General features: G+C 42.4%; 1 pseudogene; it reads right to left on the minus strand.

Moving 5' to 3' along the window:
- Positions 1-1725: 1725 nt before the first annotated feature.
- Positions 1726-2583, minus strand: LOC145955234 (secreted RxLR effector protein 161 pseudogene; annotated as a pseudogene).
- Positions 2584-14552: the final 11969 nt, after the last annotated feature.

Genomic DNA, 14552 nt, shown 5'->3' on the forward strand with positions numbered 1-14552 from the left:
TCCTCTCCCCCTTTGGCAACATCAAAAGGAATTAGACAATATATAAAAAATATAGAATGAGATAAACAAACACCATTCAGAACCAAAAGTCAAATATGTCCCTATACAAAATAGTCAGAGTCAAAGGTGCAGAATCATCCTAGATTAGCAAAATATGTCCTAATCAAAAAGTTCAGAAATTTAGTAAAAATAGTCCAAAACATAAGATAAACTAAAAGAGCAACTAACAGAATCACAGACAACTATCTACTCGGAAGGGCGTCTAAGAGATTTTACTTCCTCCTCAAGACGAGTCATTCGAGTGTCAAGAGAATCAAAACGTTCACCAACATAGAACCGGAGATCTCTAATTTCATTGAGAACATCTGAGAGAAGTGCTGATGAAGGATCTTGAGGAGGTGGAGACGAAGTCCTATCATCAGTGTCTACTGCTTGAAAATCCCGCTTCCTGACCCAGGTGTTATCCAGTGTTTTCTTGTACCCAAAGGAAGCAATTGCATTTGCCCCAATCTCAAAGACCCTCTTAACTGGAACCCATGTTTCATCTTCCAGAGGAACATTAAAGTGTTCCAAAATAGTAGTTACAAAATGTGGGTATGGAAGAGAAGCATTAACCCGCAAGGCCTTCTTCATTCGACTCCTAATCAGATGAGCCCAGCTAAATTCCCGGCCAGTGATTAGAACCCATATCAAAATTAAGTCCTCCTCTGAAGCCTGTGCAAGGTTAGTCGTGCGGGGAAGCAGTACCCGAACAATTATGTAATGCATGATTCTATAATCAAATTTCATTGAGCCAGCCAATAATCTTCCAGTCATGTCAGAATTATCTACACAAACCATACTTCGGGCATTGGAATGGGAATATTCTGGTTTCCATGTATCCGGAATCGTTCCCTCAAACAGAATACCTTGATCTTTTAATTTTGATAAATCTCCAAACAGAGACTGATTTACCACTATTGGAATTTTTTTAACATCACTGTAAAGAACTCCATTCCGGATTTCCAAATTACTGTAAAAGACCCTGACTAATTCTGGATAAACAGGGTTCTTCATAAACATAAAATCCACTAACCCAGAATTTTTAAAAATAGTATAACACTCAAATGATTCTTCCTCAAAAAAATCAACATTAATATACTTGGGATCAACAATATTTCACTCAGAAAATAACTGGTAGTACCTATCTCGTTGTTCGTCTGAGGAGAACAGAGCGAGAGCACGTCCAGTATATGGAATTGGATTCGCAGGAGCGTCGTCGGAGGGAGGCTGTAGATGGCGGCCGGCGGTGGTTGAACGTGAAGAACCCTTACAACGTTTTGATGATTCCGCCATTTGAGTGATTGTTTTGTAAAATCGAATCGGTAGAATTGAAGAGAATTGAAAATGAAGAACAATGGAACAAACGGGACTTGATTTCGTTGAGATTTGAGGAAGTTATGGTAATTTGTAGAGGTTAGGGCGCGGAGGCTATGGAGGTTATTTCGTGAGGAAGAAGACGAACCGCACTCTTTTAAGTGCAGATGAGTAGTGTAATCGATTACATGAATACGGTAATCAATTACACCTTTTCAGATTCTGTGCATTTTTCCACTGGTAATCGATTACATTCCATGATAATCGATTACACGTACCCAGATAAGTAAAGCACCCACTGCTAATCGATTACACTACCATGTAATCGATTACATGTGTCAGAATTAGCAAATACGCACTGGTAATCGATTACACAAACTTTGTAATCGATTATATTTATGTCAGATCAAACAAATACGCTCTGGTAATCGATTACTTGAATACGTAATCGATTACAATTCTTAAAATTTCCAAAAATTTGCTAGAAGAGTCAAAAAATAATGTGGGAAGAGTCTAGAATCCCCAATTCTTGTCTAATTGAAAAGAAGTTTTCTTTTGGTAAGGGCTTTGTGAATATATCTGCTAATTGATTCTTTGTTTCAACAAATTCTAGAACACAATCTCCTTTTTGAACATGATCCCTAAGAAAATGATGTCTTATCTCAATATGCTTTGTTCTAGAATGAAGAACTGGATTTTTAGAGAGATTGATAGCACTAGTATTATCACACTTAATCAGAATATGATCTAATGATAAACCATAATCAGATAGTTGTTGTTTCATCCATAGTATTTGTGCACAACAACTTCCAGCAGTAATATATTCTGCTTCAGCAGTAGATAAAGCAACACTATTTTGCTTTTTACTATGCCATGATACTAAAGCTGATCCAATAAAATGGCATGTTCCACTAGTACTCTTTCTATCAGTTTTACACCCAGCAAAATCAGAATCGGAGTAACCTACTAGATTGAAAGGCATGTTTTTAGGATACCATAGACCTAGATTTTGGGTTCCTAACAGATATCTCATAATTCTTTTAACAGCACTCAAATGAGATTCTTTAGGGTTAGATTGGTATCTAGCACATAAACAAACACTGAACATAATATCAGGTCTACTTGCAGATAAATATAAGAGAGATCCAATCATACCTCTATATTTCTTTACGTCTATGGATTTTCCCACTTCATCTTTGTCAAGGTAGCAAGTAGTGCTCATTGGTGTTGCTATTGATTTAGCATTCTCCATTCCAAACCTTTTGAGCAATTTTTTTACAGTATTTGCTTTGATTAATAAAAATTCCATTTTTGGTTTGCCTTATTTGTAGTCCAAGGAAAAATTTTAGTTCTCCAATCATGGACATTTCAAATTCACTTTGCATATCACTTGAAAATTCCTTGCACAAGTAGTCATTAGTAGCTCCAAAAATAATATCATCAACATAGATTTGCACTAAAAGGATGTCATTCATTTTTCTTTTGATAAAGAGTGTAGTATCAACTTTTCCCCTTGTAAATTCTTTTTCCAAAAGAAATTTACTAAGTCTTTCATACCATGCCCTAGGAGCTTGTTTTAATCCATAAAGAGCCTTTTTCAATTTAAAGACATGGTTTGGAAATTCTGAGTTCTCAAAACCGGGGGGTTGTTCTACATAAACTTCTTCTTGAATAAAACCATTTAGAAAAGCACTCTTAACATCCATTTGGTATAATTTGAAGTCCATTATTGATTGTTGCCACCTGCCGAAACGGACATTGGCATTCGCGACGATGGTCAGACTCTTTTTAAAGGTTTGAAAAGTGGTGAATTGTTAGAACGACTTATTCTCAAACTGAGACCTCATCGAACTAACAATTTTATTAAATGAATCACCAATCCATGTTAATCTCAAGCGAGACCCTCCATGGATTAGTGGTTTTCGCAAAAGAAGGGTTCTTGGAGTCGCCACCAATGTTTTACTCAAAACATTGGAAAAAGATATAAGGCAATTGATTTCATAAATCAACTTTGGCCATTACAACCAGAGTCGGGTAAGGGAGTCGGTTACGTGCGAGGAAGGTGTTAGCACCCCACAACGCCCCTTTCGGGTTCCCTATGACGGATTATTTTATAAATAACAGTGTAAAATTACTAAATTACCCCTATTTATTAGAAACGACTATAAACGAGATATCTACATGATGAAAAATGCAATGCAACAATCAGAAAGCAATAAAAGGAAGGATTTGAAAAAGAAACCTTTGAAGCGTGCTTTTATATATTCAAACAGATGTTAGGAGGCTTTTTGGCGCTCCTTCCCACTACACGCTTGCTCGCTCCTTCCCTAAAGATTAATTTTTACTATGGAAATCAAAAAGATTTCCCTTCGACTAGTTCGAATCCTCAAGCTAAATGCTCAGAACTCAAGAACTTTGTCGGATCGGCTCTCGGAGAGACTTCTAGGGCAGAACACTGCTCAAAAACCCCAGAATACTCAGTAAGAGGGTCCAAAAGTATGGAAAAAGTGTGGGAGGACGTGCAAATGACGTCCTATTTATAGGATTGGGGCGCAATACGGCCTGGGAGGTCAATACGGCCCGTACTGGGTTTTTGAACTACAGTACGGCCGTATTGAATTTGGTACGGCCGTACTGAAGTTCAAAAACTTCAGTACGGTCGTATTGATTTCACTACGGCCCGTACTAAAGTTTTTTGAACTACAGTACGGCCGTATTGAGTTCACTACGGCCGTATTGCAGTTCAAATGGCTCAGTACGGCCGTACTGAACCTCTGGAAGGGTGTATTGAGCTCCAATCCTCGCACACCCTTATTCTAAGCTACTCTAAGACTTCTAGACCTACAAAGAATCATCCTAGGGTCTTCCAGGAGTCCTTCCGGCTGACTTTCCTTCAGTCTTTGAGAGTCTTCGAGCTTTATTTCCGACCCGGACAATTTTAGGGGTCTACAGCTGCCCCCCCCTTTACTTAGTCGAACGGCTTCTTTGGTGTACCGATTGACAAGTAAAGGAGTTGACCCAATTGTCCGGGGAGCAAGCCACCCTTCCAACTTGTAGCGTCTTCAGGTGGGAAAACTGTTGAGTAGCCTCTCCAGGTTGAGTATTAGTCGTCGCCTCTCCAGGCTCGTCGCGTGCCTCGGTGTTTCTGACAACCTTGGTAGCGTGAGTTTGCCCTCTCCAGGGTCTGCGGTTACCGTGTTTCTGACGACGTTGGCCGCTGCATACCTCCGTGTTTCTGACGACGGGGTAGCTGAGTATTAGTCGTCGCCTCTCCAGGCTCGTTGCATACCTCGGTGTTTCTGACAACCTCGGTAGCATGAGTTTGCCCTCTCCAGGGTCTGCATGCCTCCATGTTTCTGACGATGTTGGCAGCTGCATACCTCCGTGTTTCTGACGACGGGGTAGCTGAGTATTAGTCTTCGCCTCTCCAGGCTCGTCACATACCTCGGTGTTTCTGACAACCTCGGTAGCATGAGTTTGCCCTCTCCAGGGTCTGCGGTTACCGTGTTTCTGACGACGTTGGCCGCTGCATACCTCCGTGTTTCTGACGACGGGGTAGCTGAGTATTAGTCGTCGCCTCTCCAGGCTCGTTGCATACCTCAGTGTTTCTGATCACTTTGGCAGCTTGAGTTTGCCCTCTCCAGGGATTTGTGATGATTTTGTCTCCACAGTCCACGATGCTGCTTCGACGGTTGTTTTTGATTTTGATGCCGCTGAGGGCTGGATAACGCAGGGATCCGTCTAGGGGATGTGCAGTTACTCATAGGTTCTTGTGTCCCAACTTTCCATTGCGTAGTTGGTACCCACTGGGGAATTTCTGATTCCTTAGGGATGTAGACACAAAGATGCTCTTTCCGAAGTGAGCGATGCCTTATGATTGGCTGACGTCCTTTCGACGTTGGTGGAGTATCCCGGTTATCCTTATTCAGGGTGACTCTTTTGATTTTCTGGTTTTGTTGCCTCTGTGTAGGCTGTTATCCGCTGGGGGATTCTGTCGTTTTGATCTTGATTGGCCTCTTCTGTTAGGCGGATTATCTTGACGTTCGGTGTTTGGCTGAATGCCGAATTCCGTTTGGGGAATGGTTATTGATGTTTTTGATTTTTCTCTTTTTGAAGGAGTGCCTCTGAGTAGGCGAATGATCTTGATGTTCGGTGTTCGGCTGAGTGCCGGATTCCGCTTGGGGAATGGTTATTGATCTTTTTTATTTTTCTCTTTTTGAAGGAGTGCCTCTGAGTAGGCGAATTATCTTGATGTTTGGTGTTCGGCTGAGTGCCGGATTCCGCTTAGGGAATGGTTGTTGATGTTTTTGATTTTTCTCTTTTTGAAGGGGTGCCTCTGAGTAGGCGAATGGGGATTGAGGATCTTATGTATCCCAGAGTATTATTTAGAAAGCCTCTTCAGGCTTAGCTTCACTCGTCGCTCGAGTTGGAAAACTATCTTCCACTGAGGAAGTCTGAGTCCTTTGACTCGGATATTTCGTTAGGATGATCATTGCTTCCATTGGGGGATCTTACTGATCTTGCTTTGATAGCTCTTACTGGGGATTTGGTCCAAGAGTGTGAGCTGAGAAGTCTCTGGGGAGTATTATTTCAGCAAGCCTCTCCAGGCTCAGTTATTCTGTACGATTTATTGATTTTCTGTTCAGCCCAAGAGTGCAAGCTGAGATGTCTCTTGGGGAGTATTATTTCGGCAAGCCTCTCCAGGCTCAGTTATTCTGTACGATGCGGTTGATTTTCTGATTTTTTTGCCTTTTCTGTCGATTTGCGGCTTTTTCTGTTGACTGCTGTCATACACAAGCAATTTTTCCTACTTTTCTATTTTATGCGACTGCCTCATGATAAGGTCTTTGAATGTGCAACTAATGTGTGTGTGATGCACAAATGAAAGTTTAATCATTTTGTTAATGTTTTTTTTTTTTTTTTTTTTTTAGAAAAATGAATGGCTCTCCCTATCCTCCTCTTCTTGGAGGAATTTCTGTCGTCGACGCGAGGGAATATTTTTGTGAGCCTTTTACGCAGGAGATTACGGATTTTATAGGAACCCCTCCAACTTTCTTTATTGACCGATTATTAAAGGAATTTCGTACAATTTTTTAGAAACACCAATTTAGAGGCATAATCACATGGTCAAGAGAGAAGAGAAATGAATAGATATTTTATTGATATTCACAAATGGTTTTACAGAAAGATATACAAAAGGAATTTCTGAAGAATGGCTGGCCAGGGTAGGCTTATATACATCAGGCTTAACAATTATATCTGTAATCGTTGCTCTTACGTTCCCCTAATTGCTTCGGGTGAGATACCTGAGCCAGGAGTGTAGATACTGCAAGACGCTTGCTTCTAGAAGATAATCACCTGAACCGTCTTTCGGTTTTCGATTCAAGTGATCGTTTCTTGCTTTGTTTTTGTATCTTATTCTTTTGCCCCTAATTTTTGCCTAGGACGTATCCTAGCGGGGATAAATTCGCCTTTGTTTTGCCTAGTACCCTTGTACTGGCGGGCTTTTTATTTTGCCCTAACTTTTGCCTAGGACGCCCTTTTCGGGTTTTCATCCTAGCGGGCCTATGCAAGCAACGTCTTCAAGCATAGTACTTTTTTACCACGTCAGCGTTGACTGGGTATCGAAGTTCTTCTCCATCCATGTCCGTGAGGATCAATGTTCCTCCTGAGAAGGCTCGCTTTACCACGTATGGTCCTTCGTAATTCGGGGCCCACTTTCCGATTTTGTCCTTTTGAGCTGGTAGCAATTTCTTCATTACCAGCTCTCCCTCATGGTAGACTCGAGGGTGGACTTTCTTGTCAAAAGCCTTTTTGATCTTCCTCTGATAGGCTTGACCATGGCATATGGCGTTCATCCGTTTCTCTTCGATAAGATTCAATTGGTCGTATCGGCTTTGAACCCATTCTGCCTCGGAAAGTTTTGCTTCCATGATTACCCTTAGCGAAGGTATCTCGACTTCAACAGGTAGAACTGCCTCCATCCCATAGACGAGGGAGAATGGAGTAGCTCCTGTAGATGTGCGTACTGAAGTCCTATAACCATGAAGAGCGAAGGGTAACATCTCATGCCAGTCTTTAAATGAGACAACCATCTTTTGCACTATTTTCTTGATGTTTTTATTGGCTGCCTCGACTGCCCCATTCATCTTTGGCCGATATGGGGAAGAGTTGTGGTGTTGGATCTTGAATTCTTGGCACAGTTCTTCCACCATTTTGTTGTTCAAATTAGATCCATTATCAGTGATGATTTTATCGGGAATACCGTATCTGCATATAATGTTCTTCCTGATGAAGGATGTTACCACCTTTCGGGTCACATGAGCATACGATGCCGCTTCTACCCATTTGGTGAAATAGTCAATGGCCACAAGGATGAATCTATGTCCATTGGAAGCTTTTGGCTCGATGGGTCCAATAACATCCATGCCCCACATTGCGAATGGCCAAGGTGAAGCCAATACATTTAGTGGAGTCGGTGGGACATGAATGTTGTCGGCGTATGCTTGACACTTATGGCATTTTCGCACGTATTGGTAACAATCCCTTTCCATGGTCGACCAATAGTATCCCGCCCTGAGGATCTTTTTAGCCATTGCAGGCCCGGGGATATGGGTACCGAAAACCCCCTCATGTACTTCTTTGATCATATTTTGAGCTTCGACTTGGTCTATACATCTCAACAAGACCGAGTCATAATTTTTTTTGTAGAGGGTTTCACCAACTAGCAGAAATCCCATGGCCCTTCTTCGGATATGCTTCTTGTCATTATCGCTGGCCGCATCAGGATATTCCCCTTTTGTTAAATATTGCTTGATGTCATGGAACCATGGACGATCATCGACAGCTTCATCTATCAGAAGGCAGAACGCTTGCTTATCGTGTCGCCGGATATTGATGATGGGCATTTCATGCTCACTACCCAAGGCGAACATCGACGAGAGCGTAGCAAGAGCGTCGACAAACTGATTCTCCTCCCTTGGAATGTATTCAAAGATGACACTTTGGAAGAGATGTGTCAAATCTTTGATGTGCTCAACATATGGTATCAGTTTAGGATTTCGGACTTCCCAATCACCTCGTAGTTGGTAGATGACTAGGGCCGAATCACCAAACACTTTGAGCTTTAGGATACCATTGTTGATGGCTGCTTGGATTCCCAACGCGCAAGCCTCGTATTCAGCCATGTTGTTTGTACAATCGAAGTTGAGTCTTGCCGTTATGGGAATGTATTTTCCTTGTGGAGAGATTAGCACTGTGCCAATCCCTCGTCCAAGCATGTTGGAGGCTCCATCAAAATACATGGTCCACGCATCATCTTTAGGCTCCTCATGTTGTAGATTCATTATATCCTCATGGGGAAATCATCCTGAAGGGATTGGTAGTCGTTGGTCAGCCCGTGTGCTAGGTAATCAACTAGGGTACTACCCTTGATGGCCTTTTGTGTGACATGTATGATGTCGAATTATGATAACTGTACTTGCCATCGGGCAATCTTCCCAGTGATTATTGGTTTTTCAAACACGTACTTAATTGGATCCATTTTGGAAACCAACCAAGTAGTATGCCTAATCATATACTGCCTGAGCCGTTGTGTTGCCCATGCTAACGCACAACATGTCTTTTCTAACGGCGTGTAGCGGGTTTCATAGTCAAGAAATTTCTTGCTCAGGTAGTAGATGGCTCGTTCTTTCTTTCCCGTTTCATCTTGTTGTCCTAGCACACATCCCATGGACTCATCAAGCACGGTTAAATAGAGGATTAATGGTCTTCCCTCGACAGGTGGCACCAATACTGGTGGATTGGCCAAGCACTATTTGATCTTGTCGAAAGCTTGTTGACAATCCTCATTCCAAGATTCGGAATGATTCTTGCGCAACAGCCTGAATATTGGTCTACACGTGTCGGTCAACTGTGCGATGAACCTTGCGACATAGTTCACCCTGCCGAGGAATCCTCTTATCTCTTTTTCGGTCTTAGGAGGAGGCATTTCCATTATTGCCTTCACTTTATCGGGGTCCACATCTATGCCTTTTTCACTGACGATGAACCCGAGAAGCTTACCCGACCGAACTCCGAAAGTACACTTAGCCGGATTTAGCTTAAGCTGATACTTGCGAAGTCGGTTGAATAATCTTCTCAAATATTGGATATGGTCCATTTCGTTCTTTGACTTCGCGATCATGTCGTCCACGTATACCTCGATTTCTTTGTGGATCATGTCGTGGAATAACGTCACCATCGCTCGTTGGTAGGTGGCACCCGCATTTTTGAGTCCAAAAGGCATCACCCTGTAGCAGAAAGTGCCCCAGGGTGTAATGAAGGAAGTTTTCTCGCGGTCTTCCACATTCATCTTGATTTGGTTGTACCCAGAGTACCCATCCATAAAGGAATAGAGTGTGTTCGTGGCTGTATGATCCACTAGTGTATCGATGTGTGGTAAGGGAAAATCGTCCTTTGGACTGGCACGATTCAGATCCCTGTAGTCAACACAAACTCTAACCTTTCCATTCTTTTTAATGACTGGCACGATGTTAGCCAGCCATTCGGGATATTGAGATACAACCAAGAATCCCGCGTCTAATTGCTTTTCGACCTCCTCCTTGATCTTTAAAGACCACTCGGGCTTGATTCGTCGGAGCTTTTGTTTGACGAGTCGAAACCCTTCTTTCAATGGTAACTTGTGCTCGACGATGTTAGTGTCCAAACCGGGCATATCACGGTACGACCATGCAAATACGTCCTTATATTCCCTTAACAATTGGATCAATTGTGCCCTTATTTCATCACTGATATGGGTCCCAATGTTGACCTCTTTTATCTCTTGGCCCTGCCCCAAATTCACGGCCTCCAATTTCTCTTGATACGGTTGGAGTAGACGAGCTTCTTGATTTAGCAGTCTTTGCAGATCCGGAGAGATGGTCTCCTCATCACTGTCCAACTCAACCCATTCACCCTCAACTTTCGGATCCCGGTCGGAGCGAACAATCACAGACATAATTGTTTTATTGGTTCTGTTTTTGGTTTAGAATTATTAATGTTAATGAGAGAAAGAGAGAAAAGAACAAATGAGAGAATGATGTGTGAAAAATGTCTCTTTATTGATATGTATAAAAAACTGTACAAAAAACCCTTATTTACATGAAAAAGATCTCATGATCTCGGGTACTGATCATGAGTCCCAGAAAGAAAAGAAAAATGTGGAGGGGCCCTATCGTGGCTTGCTCTTCTCTCTACTCCTGCTTCGGCAGAGGATTCTTGCTCACATCGGGCGCTGTCGAATCAAAAGTGATCCACCCAGCATCGATAAGGTCTTGGACCTTATATTTGAGAGCTCTACAGTTCTCCGTTGAATGCCCCGGTGCCCCCGAATGGTATAGACATTTGTCTTGCGGATTGTACCAATCGGGGTAAGGTGGATCAATTTTCCTTGGTGGAATGTAAGCTAGAAGATGAGCTTCCACTAGCTTCGGCAGGAGGTCGCTATACGTGGTCGGAAGTTTATCAAACTTCTTCACAGGGTTGTATTGCGACTTTCCCGACTTCGAAGTGGAAGAAGATGAAGAAATAGTTACGGCATTGACTCCTCCCTCCTTCTTCTTCCCATAGGTCTTCTTAGCTTCAAATGATTGGGAAGGCTTAGCTAGCTTCCCGCTTTTCAGCCCTTGTTCCACTCTTTCTCCAATGGTGATGATGTCCGAGAAGAGCGTTGTCGTGTTCCCTATCATCTTGTCATAATAGGGACTGGTCAACGAGTTTATAAACAGGGACACCGTCTCCTTATCCGACAGCGGGGGCTCTATTTGTGCCGCCAACTCCCTCCATCGTTGGGCGTACGCCTTAAAGGATTCATCACTTTTCTTACTCAAGGCTTGAAGATCGGACCTATCGGGTGTTAGGTCGATGTTATACTTGTAGCGCTTGAGAAATGCGTCGGCCAACTGCCTCCATGTACGCACCTGATTCCCATCCAGCTGCATATACCAGTTGAGTGCGGTGTCAGCCAAGCTCTCTTGGAAGCAATGGATTAAGAGCTTTTCATTAGTGGCATATGCAGCCATTTTTCGGCAATACATAGTGAGATGACTTTTGGGGCAAGTCGATCCCACATACTTTGGGAAATCGGGCACTTTAAATTTGGGAGGGAATTGGATGTCCCTCACTAAGCACATGTCGGCGGCATCTTTGATATCAAAATCATGCCCCTCCATAGCCCTCAGCCGGTCCTCGAGAGCGTGGAATTGCTCCTTTGAAATCTCGGGCTCTCTAATTGTAATCCCCGCCCCAAGGGGTACAGCTCGCGGAGGGTCTTGCTCTTCCTCATGATCCTCCTCATGATGGGACTCATGGTCACTGTGGTGAGCCCCGTGCATGTTTTGGTGACGCATGAGTTCCATCATTTGCGCCATCTGCTCCTTGAGCTGTGAGAGCTCGGTTGTAAGCTTCTTATTTTGTTCCTCCAACGCGTCCATCTTCTTGAGTTTCTGCGCGCGCGTGAGGACAGAGAGATGACCAGCCACTTTCTAAAATGAATGCTTAATCTAATTAGTTTATTTATGGAATGAATACACACTTGACATGAGCTTGGTAACCCTCCATCTTTAAGGCGCTGCCTTTTTAAGACGGAGGTTTATCACCCTCCTTGACTTATGACCTCTCCCCAACGGAGAAACTCAATAGTCGTGGGTCTCTTTCACTCATGTCAAGGGGTATTGGTGAGCCTAAAATGAATGATTATGAGGATGCATGATGTCTTATTGGTAATGATGCACATGCTCCTTACTTTTATTATATTTTCACACATGGTCTTTCCTCTCATGTCATGACATTTTTCATGCATGGGGGTTATTCTTAGACCTTATCACGAGGTTTATTATTAATGCACAAACAATGTCACATAGACCTATACACAAACAATTCACTCATCCACGAACAGTCACGAGCGAATCACGAGGTAGGGGTATCCTGCAGAAAATTGCATATTCAAGGAGGTTCTAACTGTTCTCATTGGTCTGAGGCCCCCAAGGTGCCCCCATTATAGGGACCCAATCCCTCTCGTCGTAAGTCGATGGAAAGTTCCAACGCACTGTCGGACTTGAGTTCATGGTTATCACCTTGAGTGATGCTTTCCGACAACGGTCTACGGGCACCTATAGACCCATTCGACAACCGGCCGTACTAACATCCACTCCCTATGGCTTTCCACTCATGCCCCCGGGTATAGAGGGAACTGTTGTGTGCAAAGGTTTGTGTGCAGTTTTTATTTCAAACAATTGCAAAAATTTAAACATTCAACAGTTATTAAAAGCCACATAGATAAAACATATTATCATACAAGCTAGGGGTAATGAAGCAATTTTAAACTATTATTTTAGAAATAATCCATCACTAAATGGGACTGACTCTCGAGGCTTCCCCAGTGGAGTCGCCATCTGTCGCCACCCGCCGAAACAGACGTTGGCATTCGCGACGATGGTCGGACTCTTTTTAAAGGTTTGAAAAGTGGTGAATTGTTAGAACGACTTATTCTCAAACTGAGACCTCATCGAACTAACAATTTTATTAAATGAATCACCAATCCATGTTAATCTCAAGCGAGACCCTCCATGGATTAGTGGTTTTCGCAAAAGAAGGGTTCTTGGAGTCGCCACCAATGTTTTACTCAAAACATTGGAAAAAGATATAAGGCAATTGATTTCATAAATCAACTTTGGCCATTACAACCAGAGTCGGGTAAGGGAGTCGGTTACGTGCGAGGAAGGTGTTAGCACCCCACAACGCCCCTTTCGGGTTCCCTATGACGGATTATTTTATAAATAACAGTGTAAAATTACTAAATTACCCCTATTTATTAGAAACGACTATAAACGAGATATCTACATGATGAAAAATGCAATGCAACAATCAGAAAGCAATAAAAGGAAGGATTTGAAAAAGAAACCTTTGAAGCGTGCTTTTATATATTCAAACAGACGTTAGGAGGCTTTTTGGCGCTCCTTCCCACTACACGCTTGCTCGCTCCTTCCCTAAAGATTAATTTTTACTATGGAAATCAAAAAGATTTCCCTTCGACTAGTTCGAATCCTCAAGCTAAATGCTCAGAACTCAAGAACTTTGTCGGATCGGCTCTCGGAGAGACTTCTAGGGCAGAACACTGCTCAAAAACCCCAGAATACTCAGCAAGAGGGTCCAAAAGTATGGAAAAAGTGTGGGAGGACGTGCAAATGACGTCTTATTTATAGGATTGGGGCGCAATACGGCCTGGGAGGTCAATACGGCCCGTACTGGGTTTTTGAACTACAGTACGGCCGTATTGAATTTGGTACGGCCGTACTGAAGTTCAAAAACTTCAGTACGGCAAACTTCAGTACGGCCGTATTGAGTTCACTACGGCCGTATTGCAGTTCAAATGGCTCAGTACGGCCGTACTGAACCTCTGGGAGGGTGTATTGAGCTCCAATCCTTGCACACCCTTATTCTAAGCTACTCTAAGACTTCTAGACCTACAAAGAATCATCCTAGGGTCTTCCAGGAGTCCTTCCGGCTGACTTTCCTTCAGTCTTTGAGAGTCTTCGAGCTTTATTTCCGACCCGGACAATTTTAGGGGTCTACATTGATGCATAGGCAAGTAACATCCTAATGGCTTCTAGTCTTGCTACTGGTGCATATGTTTCTTCATAATCTATACCTTCTTCTTGATTATAACCTTTAGCAACTAATCTAGCTTTATTTCTTATGACTAAACCATGTTCATCAAGTTTGTTTCTAAAAATCCATTTTGTTCCTATAATGGGATGATTAGTGGGTCTATTTACCAAATCCCATACTTGATTTCTCTCAAATTAATTTCATTCTTCTTGCATAGCATTAATCCAATGTTCATCATTTAAAGCTTCATCAATATTTTTCACTTCTATTTCAGAAACAAAAGACATATTGTTGCATGCTTCTTTTAGAGAGTTTCTAGTAATTACCCCTTTTGTTATATCTCCAATGATATTTTCAAGAGGATGATTTCTTGAGATTCTCCACTCTCTTTCAGAATTGATGTTTGTTTGACCTTCTTGGATTGTTGAATCCTCTTTTTCTTTATCTTTGTCATCCTTGTGAGTTTTCTCATTAAGATGAGTATCTTCAAAGCTTTCTACAATTTCATCAACAACATCTCTTCTTGGACAAACAAGGTTAGTTTCATC

Source organism: Cajanus cajan, chromosome 2 (genome assembly GCF_000230855.2).
Source record: "Cajanus cajan strain Asha chromosome 2, NIPB_CcT2T_4, whole genome shotgun sequence".
Classification (NCBI taxonomy): Eukaryota; Viridiplantae; Streptophyta; class Magnoliopsida; order Fabales; family Fabaceae; genus Cajanus; species Cajanus cajan.